The sequence below is a fragment of the Narcine bancroftii genome, chromosome 4, assembly GCF_036971445.1.
Source record: "Narcine bancroftii isolate sNarBan1 chromosome 4, sNarBan1.hap1, whole genome shotgun sequence".
Lineage (NCBI taxonomy): Eukaryota > Metazoa > Chordata > Chondrichthyes > Torpediniformes > Narcinidae > Narcine > Narcine bancroftii.
The window spans coordinates 184,765,819-184,778,450 of NC_091472.1; the positions used below are offsets into that span (position 1 = coordinate 184,765,819).

A 12,632-nucleotide genomic window follows, 5' to 3' on the forward strand; every position below is an offset into this window, starting at 1 on the left:
TAATATGGTTAAATTGGTAAAGAGAATTAAAAAAAAGACTGATAGAGATGTTGCCAAAATGTTTTCAAAAATTGTCAGCATAAAGAGGAAAAACAGATTGAAAATATAAAATGACTAGGATATTAAATATGTATTTTGTAACTGTCTTCATAATAAAATTGACAAAAATCATTCCAAGCCCAGTAGGAAACATGGGAGAAATGAGGACAAGGAAAAAAAAACAATTAATTCCAATGTAATTGTTCTGGATTAAATCCAACGATTTCTTGCGTTTGATTAATTCGCTCTGGGCATCCCATAGAGATGGAGGATACGCTGCTCATAATCTTCCAAAATTAGCTAAATTCCAGACTTTTCTGAGGGGATTTGAAAGTAGCAAATTTATTCACATCGTGAAGAAGCTGAACAGATTAGGTTGTTTCCTTTGGCTGGAGAATCTAAACCGAGGGGGGGGGGTGGTGGGAGAGGGGCTTTTGTTTTCTAGCTACTATCAGTTGTTGAATACATTCAAGGATAAGATCAACTGATTTGTGGAATGCTGAAGAATAAGGGGATCCTGAAGAAAAGTGGTTGAAAATCAGCCATGATTTTGCTGAGTGGGATTAAGACCTTTTTTTTTGCTAGATTATACTCCCAACAACATCCTCTCATCCAGTCAATTAATACATTTTTAGTCATCTAAAGACAGAATCAGAATTTATTGTCATGAAGATGTCACAAAATTAGTTGATTTGCAGTGGCGTCACAGTGCAAACATTTATATAAACCACCTTACAAAATAAATAAAAATAATGCACGAAAATGAAAAAAAGACGAAATAAGGATGTGCCTGGTTTGTTGTCCATTGAGAAATCTGATGGCAGATGGGAAGAAGCTGTACTTTTGCTGGTGAGTGCTCACCTTCATTCTCTTGCCTTTTTTTCCCCAATTACCTTTACACCCACAAATCTTTGCAGAAAAACAATAATCGCTTCTATTGCTTCAGCACCCTAATAGTCTGAATGCACCTGGGGTTGTCTGATTTGGGAAGCTAAGCAGGCTCAGGCCTGGTCAGGACTTGGAGAGGAGACCGCCTAGGAATCAGGTGCTGTAGTTTTCGGTGAGGGGCGCTGGACAAAGTGGCAACTCTCTGCCTTACGGTGGACAAAAGTTAGAGTTTCATCTATGTAACATTCTAAATGTGGTATCACATGTCAATAATGGAACCTTTATCTTCAATTTTGTTATCTACTGCTAAACCACAGCCTCCCATGATTCCTAAAACCAGCATTTCATTTTTAAAAAAATGTAAATCAAAGAAGTGAGAGTTAACAATCATGTTTGTAGAGGTGGAAATCTGGCAGGATGTATACAGAGCACAATATCTAGTTGGTGACTGTTTCGATGACGCCAGTTTTCAGCCACTACAGATACCTGAAATAACCCTCACCAGCCTTTTATTACTCACCTATATTTTTCCAGATACATTTCATTTCTTTCAGAATGATTCAAGCCATTTTCTTTGATATTTTGAAGGAAGAATGCTTCAAAATGGCATTGCCTTTGTCATTGAAGACTTTCCAGGTGAAAATAGACCATTGTCGCTGGCAGTTAAATGTGTTTCAGCTGCTGTTTTACGCCCCGTTCTCCTTATTCCAGAGTTTAAGTGGGTGGTTTTAAGTAGTCGGTGATGACCCAACAACATTTCCTTATCACTTTAGCCAACTGACAACCACTCAAGTTGTGTTCCAATGTGCAACAATTTGCATTGGTGCATAATAACAAGCCCCTTCTGTATGTTGAGTATTTTCAGAGCTGTTTTAACCATGGCACTTTTGGAAACTATGTATCTTTCTAGCAGAAATAATGACATAGCTGGTTTAATGGAAAAAACATTGCAGTAAAGTGCCACATCTCTGTTTCTTGACGGTAATTGAGTTTTGGCAGTTCCTAAGATTGGGGGAAGTGTTGGTTAAAACAAATGCAGTAAAACCCCTGTTACCTGCAATTCAAGTAACTGACAAAAAAAAGGAAAATAAGTAAATAAAATTCAAATGAATAAGAATAATAAAAATATAAATTGTAAAAATAAATGTTCTCTGACTTGACATATAAATCTTTGGTGAAGAAAGGAGCAAATTGTGCTTTGCTCATAGCAGTTGCTTGAATGAAATGGCGTCGCCCAGGATGAAGAGCTGGTTTAGGCCACTCGCTGTTGGGATGACTCTCTTAAAGCATCTCCTTATCCGTGCTTCGTTAGTATCTTTATTTACAGGAAGGGGTGGGGGTATATAGTTGGAGGTGTCCAGGAGAGGAGGAGCAAGGTGAGAGTGATGGGGGTTAATTGGTAGAGAGCCCAAATAAAAGGATGGTAAGGTAAAGGAGCAGCCAGTGAGTGAGTGGCACAGTGAAGGAGTGGGACTTGCAGGCTTTGGCTCACGAGACTTCAACGAGCAGAGGCCGAGGTCGAGCTTGTTCGCAGTAAGGCAAGGCTGGTACGTTGTTTACTTGTTTCTTTTGCATTTGAGGAAGGGGAGAGAGAATGAATGAGTGTGAGAGCAGTTTCTGGTCTCGGTGTCAGATGTGGGAGGTCCTGGAGTCTTCCAGGCTCCCTGACGTTCATGTCTGTGCCAGGTGTGCTGAGCTGCGGCTCCTCATGGACCGAGTCAGGGAACTGGAGCTGCAGCTTGATGACCTTGCTCTGGTCACGGAAAATGAGGACATCATAGATAAGGTTACCTGCAGGTGGTCACACCAGGGCCACGGGGGGAGGATAAGTGGGGACACTGTTGGGAAAGGGAAGGGGAAGAGTAAGGTGTTAGAGAGGACCCCTGTGCTGTAACCCTCAATAATAGGTACTCCTCTTTGAGTACTGTTTGGGGGGGGGGGGGGGAACAGGCTAGTTGGGAAAAGCAACAGTGGCTGTACTTCTGGCACAGGGTTGGCCCCTGTGGCACAGAAGGGTAGAGAAAGGAAGAGAACGGCAATAGTCATAGGGGACTCAATAGTTAGGCGGACAGATAGGGGATTCTGTGGACACAGTAAGGAGAATCGGATGGTGGTCTGCCTCCCTGGTGCCAGGGTCTAGGATGTTGATGCTTATGTCCAAGATATCCTAAAGTGGGACGGAGATGAGGCAGAGGTCATGATACATGTAGGTATCAATGATGTAAGGAGGAAGAGTGAAGAGGTCCTGAGAAGTGAGTGCAGGGAGTTGGGTAGGGAGCTGAAAAGAAGGACCACGAAGGGAGTAATCTCGGGATTACTGCCTGTGCCACGCGACAGTGAGAGCAGGAACTGAATGAGGCGAAAGATGAATGCATGGCTGAAGGGATGGAGCAAAGGGCAGGGATTCAAGTTTCTTGATCACTGGGACCTTCTTTTGGAAGAGGTGGGATCTGTACAGAACAGATGGGTTGCACTTAAATCCCAGCAAACCAGGTTCCTGGCAGGGGGGCATTGCTAGGGCTACTCAGGAGACTTTAAACTAAAATGGTTGGGGGGAGGAAACCAAGAAAAGGAGAACAGCAAGAAGGAGGTTAGATTGCAAACAAAGAAAGCTTGTAGACAAAGTTTGGGAGTGGATAGGCAGGTGATAGAGAAGGAAGATGCTCTGTAGAAAGATGGAGGGAAGATGATAGAAAAAGAACACAATAGAGTCATTTGTAAAGATAGGGGCAAACAGTGAATAAATAGTGGGAAATCTCTGAAATGCATATACTTAATGCTAAGAGTATTGTAAGGAAGGTGAATGAGATGAGGATGTGGATAGACACTTGGCATTATGACGTGGTAGCGATTAGTGAAACATGGTTGCAGGAGGGATGTGATTAGCAGCTAAATATTCCTGGATTTTGTTGCTTTAGGTGTGATGGATTGGAGGGGAAAGAGGGGGTGGTGTTGCATGGCTTGTCAGAGAAAATATCACAGTGGTCCTTAGGCAAGATAGATTGGAGGGCTTATCCAGGGAGGCTGTATGGGTGGAATTGAGGAATGGGAAAAGGGTAGTCACACTTATAAGGGTTTATTATAGACCACCTAATGGGAGTGAGAACTAGAGGAGCAAATTTGTAGGGAGATAGCAGATATTTGTAATAAGCACACAGGGTTGTGATAGTGGGAGATTTAAATTTTCCAAATATAGATTGGGAAACCCATACTGTGAAAGGGCTGGATGGATTGGAATTTGTAAAATATGTGCAGGATAGGTTTTTTTTTTACAGCAATACATAGAGATACAAACTAGAGAAGGATATACTGTTGGGGAATGAGATAGGTCAGGTGATGGAGGTTTGTGTTGGGGAGCCAGTGATCATAATGCCATTAGCTTCAACGTAATTATGGAAAGGGATAGGTCAGGACCTAAAATTGAAGTGGAGGGGGTCGAGGGGAAGCTAGATTGGAGGAGATAAGATTTATGAGGTGTGAAGTGGGACAATTTATTTTATGGGATGGATGTAGTAGAGAAATGAAGGTCTTTTAAAGATGAGATTTTGAGGGGACAAAAGGCAGTCAAAAGTTTGAGAGAGCTATGGTTTTCAAGGGATATTGAAAACTTGGTTTGAAAAAAGAGAGAGACCTACAATTAATATAAAAAACAAGGAATAAAGGAGATGCATGGAGAATACATTGAATGTAAAAAGAATCTTAAGGAATTAGAAAAGCTAAAAGAAGGTATGAGGTGTCTTTAGCAACAGGGTGAAAAAAAATCCAAAAGGTTTCTATAGTATGTTAATAGCAAAAGGAGGAATAAAATTGGTCCCTTAGAGAATCAGGGCAGACAACTGTGTGTGGAACCAAAAGAGATGTGGGAGAATTTGAACAAGTTCTTTTCTACAGTATTCATTAAGGAGAAGGATAATGAATTGTGTGGGATAAAGGAAACAAAGAGAGTAATTATGGAAAACGTAGGATTAAGGAGGAAGTACAGGAGCTTTTGAAGCATATAAAGGTGGATAAGTCTCCAGGACCCAACAGGATTTTTCCCAGGATCTTGAGAGAAGTTAGTGAGGAAATAGCAGCGACTCTGACTGTTTTTTCAAATGTCATTAAAGATGGATATAGTGCTGGAGGATTGGCGTATTGCCAATGTGGTTCCTTTGTTTAAAAAGGTTTCGGGGAGCAAGACTAGCAATTATAGGCCTGTAAGTTTGATGTCTGTGGTATGTAAGTTGATGGACAGTGTTCATAGAGATAATATATACAAGTATCTGAAGAGACAGGGTCTGATCAGGAATACTCAACATAGGTTTGTGTGTGGAAGGTTGTGTTTGACTAATCTTGTTGAATTTTTTTGAAGAGGTGTCTAGGAATGTTGATGAAGGGAAAGCAGTGGATGTTGTCTATATGGACTTCAGTAAGGCCTTCAATAAGGTTCCACATGGAAGGTTAGTTAGGCAGGTTCATGCCTTAGATATTAACTTTGAAATAGTCAAATGGATTCAATAGTGGGTGGAAGGGAGATGCCAGAGAGCCGTAGTGGATAACTGTTTGTCAGGCTGGAGGCCTCTAGGTTCTGTATTGGGTCCCTTGGTGTTTTCATTTACATTAATGATCTGGATGATGGGGTGGTAAATTTAATATGTGGATGATAATAAAATAGGTGGAATTGTTAATAATGAAGATGATTTTCAGAGATTGCAGAAGGATTTGGATGGCTTAGAAGGATGGGCTGAATGTTGGCAGATGGGGTTTAATACCAATAAGTGTGAAATGCTTCATTTTGGAAGGAATAATCAAAACAGGACGTACATAGTAAATGGGAGGGGATTGAGGAATGCAGTGGAGCAGAAAGATCTAGGGATAATGGTTCATCGTTCCCTGAAGGTTGAATCTCATGTGGATAGGGTGCTGAAGAAGGCCTTTATAAATCCTAGCATAGAATACAGGAGTTGGGAGGTGATGTTGAGACCATTCAAGGCATTGGTGAGGCCAAATTTGGAATATTGTGTGCAATTCTGGTCACCGAATTATAGAAAGGATATCAACAAGGTAGAGAGAGTGCAGAGAAGATTTATGAAAATGTTACCTGGGTTTCAGAATCTAGATTACAAAGAAAGATTGAGCAAATTACGTCTTTATTCCTTGGAGCGTAGAAGGTTGAAAGGGGGAATTTGATAGAAGTATTAAGATAATGAGGGGGATAGATAGAGTTGATGTGGATAGGCTTTTCCCTTGAGGATAGGAGGGATTGAAACAAGAGGTTAAGAGCTAAGGGGCAAAAGTTTAGAAGTAACATGAGGGGGAACTCCTTCACTCAGAGAGTGGTGGCTGAGTGGAATGAGCTTCCGGGAAAAATAGTGGCGGCAGGATTCATTTTGTCACTTAAGGAAAAATTGGATAGGTTTATGGGTGGGAGGGGGAATGGGAGGGCTATGGGCAAGGTGCAGGTAGGTGGGCCAAGAGGAGAGTACTTGGTTCGGTGCAGACAAGAAGGGCTGAAATGGCCTGTTTCCATGCTGTAATTGTTATATGGTTATGTATTAAGTATACTAGTAAGGCTTTAACCATGAGCTTATTGTGCATCTTTTGGGTGACTCCGTGAGGGGGAGGAACTTGCAGATGCAGGGATGATTAAATGGTTTCAAAGAATGTGACTGAAAATAAAGTAAAATGCTTTAAGATTTATATATTCATGCACGTTAAGTTTGTTCAGTGCAAGTACAGTATAGTATTTTTGTCTAATAAACTATTCATCCTTAATGCAGGTGTATTCGTTAGACATTTTAAGAGCAAGTCTCAAGCAACCACAAAACTCTCATACCTGGCATCTAACAATCCCCATCGGTGCGAATACCAGAGGTTTTACTGTATTTCACATCATTTCCAGTTTTAAAATGGGCATTTTCATTGATTCATTTCTGAAATTAATTAAGTTTCAATGTTTAAGTACTTTAAATGTCCAACTGATGCGTATTCTTGGATGTGAGAATGATTGCCATAAAGTATACTGTTCAGAACAGTTCAAGAATAAAGATGATTATTGAAAATTATGCCTTTGACTTGAGTTCCTTTAGGAACATGGTTGACTCACAAAAACAGTAACTGAAAATTATATATAATGTGTTTTATGATTCTTTGTGTTTGATTATTTATTTTGTTAGAATTTTAATGAACTAATTGAATGTTTCTGAATTTAGCTTGTGAACTGTCCACCAACAAAAGCTTACAACTTTCTTCAAATAAAACTGTTTTTAGTCTCCATGTTAAATTTTATGTATTTAGTCTCTAGCTCCGTCTCCTTGTTTTCTTTTGGTTGACAAGCCTTAAGACCATCACAGCAAAGTACAGCCATTCAGCCCACAATATCCTGACCCATGTAAACCTATACCACAAAAATCTCATTTTTTCTGACCTCATGCCCATAACCAAGAGTCTTTTAACTGTCCCTGTTGTACCAGCTTCCACTACCAGCAATGCATTCAAGGCACCCACCATTATGCAGCCTCAAGGTTCAGGGTATTAGATTGAGGATGGAGATGAGGAGGAACTACTTTTCCCAGAGGGTGTGGAATCTGTCAAATTTGCTGCTCATTGAAGCGGTGGAGGCAACCTCAGTAAATATATTTAAGACCAGGGTTGGGTAGATTTTTACGCAGTAGAGGAATTAAGGGAAATGGTGGGGGGGGGGGGGGAGGGGGAAGGCAGGTAGGTGGAGATGAGCCTATCATCAGATCAGCCACGATCTCATGGAATGGCAGAGCAGGTTTGATGAGCCGAATGGCCTACTCCTCCTCCTAGTTCTATGTCCTTGTCTGCTTTGGGAGCATGGATTGACCCTTTAGATTCCATGTGAATAAGATTGACTTTTTATGGTACATCTATTAGACTTTGGCACAGACCCCATGATTTCTCACTTGTAAAGCAAATTGAATCCAGACAAGTTTTAACAAACTTGCAATTCATTCAAAACTTTTCAAATGCTCCAATCAGAAGCCACGGATGACAGAGGAGGTGTACGTGCAGCTTAGGAAATGAGACACTGCAGACAACAAGGTAGTCCTAGCTATTGCAAGAGCTAAGCTGTCTAAGGCCATCAGGGAAGCAAATTGTACACAAGCCCAGCACATTCACAGCCATTTGCTGGATAGCCAGGACATGCAATTCTTGTGGAAGGGCATCCAAGACATTATCAACAACAGGACTACACAATCTCTGCTGGTGATGCCTCCCTCCCAGACACACTGATCAACTTCTATGCATGATTGGAAGCAAGAAATGAAATTGCATTGAAGAAAACTGCCTCTCCTCCAAATGACCAGGTGCTGGGTCTTGCAGTGGTTGATGTGAAAGAAGAGCTAGGCAAAGTCAACCCGTGGAAAGCTGCTGGACCAGATAACATTCCCGACAGAGTGCTCAGGGGATGTGCAGATGTTCTCACCGACATCTTTAAAATCTCCCTGAGAAGTGCAGTGGTCCCAACATGCTTCAAAGCTGCCACCATTGTCCCCGTGTTGCAGAAGTTGTCTGGGTCCTGCCTCAATGACTACCGCCCTGGCGCACTCACATTCATCGTCATGAAGTGCTTCAAGAGGCTCATCATGCAGCACATCAAGCTCCTGCTCCCCCTGTCAATAGACCCTCTGTAGTTTGCATACAGATCCAACTACTATATTGATGATGCCATCTAGCTTTCACCCACCTGGAAAACAAGGAGTTGTATGTTCGAATGCTGTTTATTTATTTCAGTTTGCCATTCAACACAGTCATACCACAGTACCCAATAGGGAAGTTGAGGCTGTGGGTCTAAACACCTCCCTCTGCAATTGGATTCTTGACTTCCTGTTGGGGAGACCTCAGGCAGTCTGGATCAGTAACAGCACCTCCAAGACCATCACACTGAGCACACCACCCCCCCCCCCCCGCCCCACGGGGCTGTGTGCTTAGTCCACGGCTGTTCATTCTGCTGACCCATAACGGTGCAGCTAAACATACCTTGAACCACATAATCAAGTTCACTGATGACACGACCATCAGTAAGAATGAGGAGTCAGTGTACAGAGATGAGGTGCAGTTGTTAATGGACTGGTGCAGACCCTACAATCTATATCTGAGATGGTGGTTGACTTCAGGAGGGCCCGGGGAGACCACGCTCTGCTGACCATTGATGGCTTTCCCATTGAGGTCGTCAAGAGTTTAAAATTCCTTGGAGTGCACTTGGCAGAGAATCTCATCTGGTCCCTTAACACCAGCTCCATAACCAAGAAAGCCCAATAGCACTAAGGCTGAGAAAAGTTCATCATCCACTCTCCATCTTCACTACATTCTACAGAGGATTTATTGAGAGCATTTTGTGCAACTGCATACACCACCTGGTTTGGAAGCTGTACCACCTCAGACCTCAAAACCCTGCAGAGGATAGTGAAGGCAGCAGAAAAGATCATTGGGGTCTCTCTTCCTACCATGAAGGACATCTACAACACTCAATACAGGCGAAAGGCAATAAACATTGTAAAGGATTCCACACACACCTCATGTAAATTGTTCTCCCTTCTGCCATCTGGTAGGAGGTACTGCAGCACTAGGGCCCTTACGTTCAGATTGGGCAACATTTTTTTCCCTCCCCCCCAGGTCATCAGGCTCCTGAATTCCCAGAACACATGTGGATAGTGTACCGTGGACATCTACTGTATACATTTTAATATGTTTAACTTCTATTCTAACATGTATTTATGTAAATATGCTCTGTGGTCCTGGAGAAACGCAATCTCGTCTTTACCGTGCAAGTGTAGTATGAACGATAAATGTGATTTGACTTGAAACGTGGTCTTGGCTGAGAGACCCTCTGTAATAAGTGCATTTCCAGGGTTATCGATAAAGCTTGAAAGGAAAATGATATGAAGATGAGTGTGACAGAATTTTTTAAAAGTTGGAAATCAAAAGCAAACAGGAAAAGATGGAAATATTCAGCAGGCCAAGTGGTTTTTCCTGATTAAGGATTACTGCCATAGAAACAATTTTTCAGGTCAGCAATTCTTAATCAGAAAGGTTTAATAATACAGTGAAAGGCTGTCCTTTTATTGGATTATTTACAGAAATTACAAGAAATACGTGAGATGGTGCAAACAGCTAATGTTTCCTTAAGATGATCTTTAAAATAAAATACTACAGACGCCAGAAATCGGAAATAAAAGTAGAAAATGCCAAGCAGGCCAGACGGCATCTGTGGAAAGAGAGAAAAGCAGTAATGTTTCAGATGTGACCTTCCGTCAGAACTGGAAGTTGGATTGGTATTGCAAGATGGTCTTCCCAGGCAATTTGAATGTCAGGGTACATTCAAACACATTTGAACTAAATATGAGAGAACAGGACTGCTCTGAGGTTTTGTCAGATCTAATTTAACGTTCTTACAGTATTCAATCATTTCACCAGAAATGGCACAAGGATCCTGCTCTATTTGAACCTTCCAAATGTGGATGAAATGAATTTATGCTCATTCCTGTTGTTCACTTAATTGCATGGATTTGTTCCTAGTATTACGTCAGAGCTTTCAATCAGTAACCAGAAATATAGTGATAAAGCCACAGCATTGTTAAGCAGTGAAATGTGGAAGTCTGAAGATGCTGAGATTGTAGTGAAAACACATGCAGTAAATGTTGGTCTCGCAGCATCCTTAGGAGGTAAAGAAATATTACTGATGTTTCGGGCCTGTGCCCTTTGTCAAGGTGCAAGCGAAAAGCAGGCAAGCATCTGAATAAAGAGTGAAGGAGAAAGGGGGAAGGGTGGTAGGGGGGAGGAGTCCAGGCCAAAAAACAACACGTGTTAATTGGATATGAGGAAAGGCAAGAATTGATCTTGGCTCTGTGAAAGACAGAGGGGAAAGGGAAGACTAAGACAGAAGGCCCTTTTATAGAGTGGAAAAATGCGACTGTAAAGGCAGAGATTGTATGTGAGCAGCTCCAAGGTGCTGACTCCAATCCCTCTTCAACCTAGTGTCAACGGGAGGAGTCACATGATGGAGTAGTGGCCGGTAGGAAAATACCAGCCCTCTCCAGAAAAGAAGGAAAAAGGTGAAGAAAAAGCAAAGCCCCAGACACACAAATCACAACAAATAAAAAATAAAGGTGTGGAGAAAATGGCACCTAAGAAAGAAAAGCCAAAAACAATGGGAAGAAAAGAAGAGAGAAAGACGCCGGAAGAGAAACGTGAAGACCTTACCTCCACGAAAAAGCAGGGATCTGCAGTGGAAAGAGGAACCCACTCCCCGAGGTTAGTGGAGACCACTAATTGCAGGACTGCAAAAATGGCTCACGGAACCAAATGGGTGCGCAACTGCGCATGCGCAATGCACACGACAAGGACAACACCGACAGAAGGGGGGACCAGCTGTGGAGTGATACTCCATAGCATGAACAGCTGAGAGAGGCACAACAGCAGGGCTCCCAGCTGGAAGATAGAGAAAACAACGAGAACGGGAGGGGTGAGAAAGAAAAAAGGAAACTAGAGATACAACAGATAACCAGCCCAGAAGAAGAGGACCAACATCAAGACACCATGGAAAAAAATACCCAACGAACTGAGACAAGCAGCTCAACAAGAAAGTCAGAAGAGACACAGATACAAGAAAGAGAAATAGAAGACACAAAACCCAAGAGCAGACACAGAAGAAGAAGAAGAAGAACACCAAGCTCTGCACAGAGGAATAGGAGGTAAAATGAATGGACAGTACATAGATAAAAAAAATTTCAAGAACAAATGAAAGCATTAAAAGAATGGCTGACACTAGAATTTAGTGAAATGAAAAGTACAGAAGAAAAAGTGAGTAGAATAGAGCTGGTCATAACAGATGTAAGGAAAAGATTAGAAAATGTAGAAGAACGTGTAATGGAGGTAAAAATGGAAGTGAATGACTTAAAAAGAAAATTGGAAGAAAGTGACAAAAAAGTTAAAGAAACACAAGAGTTAATAGCTCAGAAGATTGATATAATGGAAAACTATAGTAGGTGAAACAATATAAAGATAGTGGGCCTTAAGGAAGATGAAGAAGGCAAAGATATGAAAGAATTTATAAAAGAATGGATCCCAAAACTCCTGGGAATGCCAGAAATGCAGGAAGGAATGGAAATAGAAAGGGCACACAGAACACTAGCCCCGAAACCACAGTCACAACAAAAACCAAGATCTGGGGGGGTGTGGCAAGATGGCGTAAGGAACAGACGTGCCTTCCAGTCCTCTCCTGACTCTTTGTTATTGTTTTGTCTATAAGTGCCCGTTAAAACTTTTTAAAAGTTTAGAAATAGTTAGAGGTGTTGAATCAGTTTCTAATGGTACAACTGCTGAAAAGAAGTAAAAAAAAACAGCAACAGATCGTTAAGAAACTGCATTTACTAAAGTTATCTGAGCCTACCTGTTTACAAGAAGCCAGGACTCAGCGTGGAATAGATCCAGGAAGAGAGGTACAAGATTCGGCAATGGAGCTCCGCTCTTTATCGGCAGGGCTCTTTAAAGATGGCGCCCGGCAGCCCTTGGAACAAAGGGCTGGCCAGGCGCGTGCGCGTGAATCAACGCTCGCTGTGAGCGCTATCAGTGAATCTTTGACAGCTGGGACACTGCCAGCTGAAGACCCGACTCTGAAAAGACGCTTACTGATTGATGTAGCGGTGGCACTGCGAAATGCACCTCCAGTAATGAAGACTTCAACAGATATCGATGTA

General features: G+C 41.9%; 1 protein-coding gene across 1 annotated transcript in view; it reads left to right on the forward strand.

The window, feature by feature from the left end:
• The window catches only part of LOC138761309 (transmembrane protein 132C), a 988,143-nt gene that overhangs the window by 21,063 nt on the left and 954,448 nt on the right, over positions 1-12,632 (forward strand). The window lies entirely within an intron of this gene.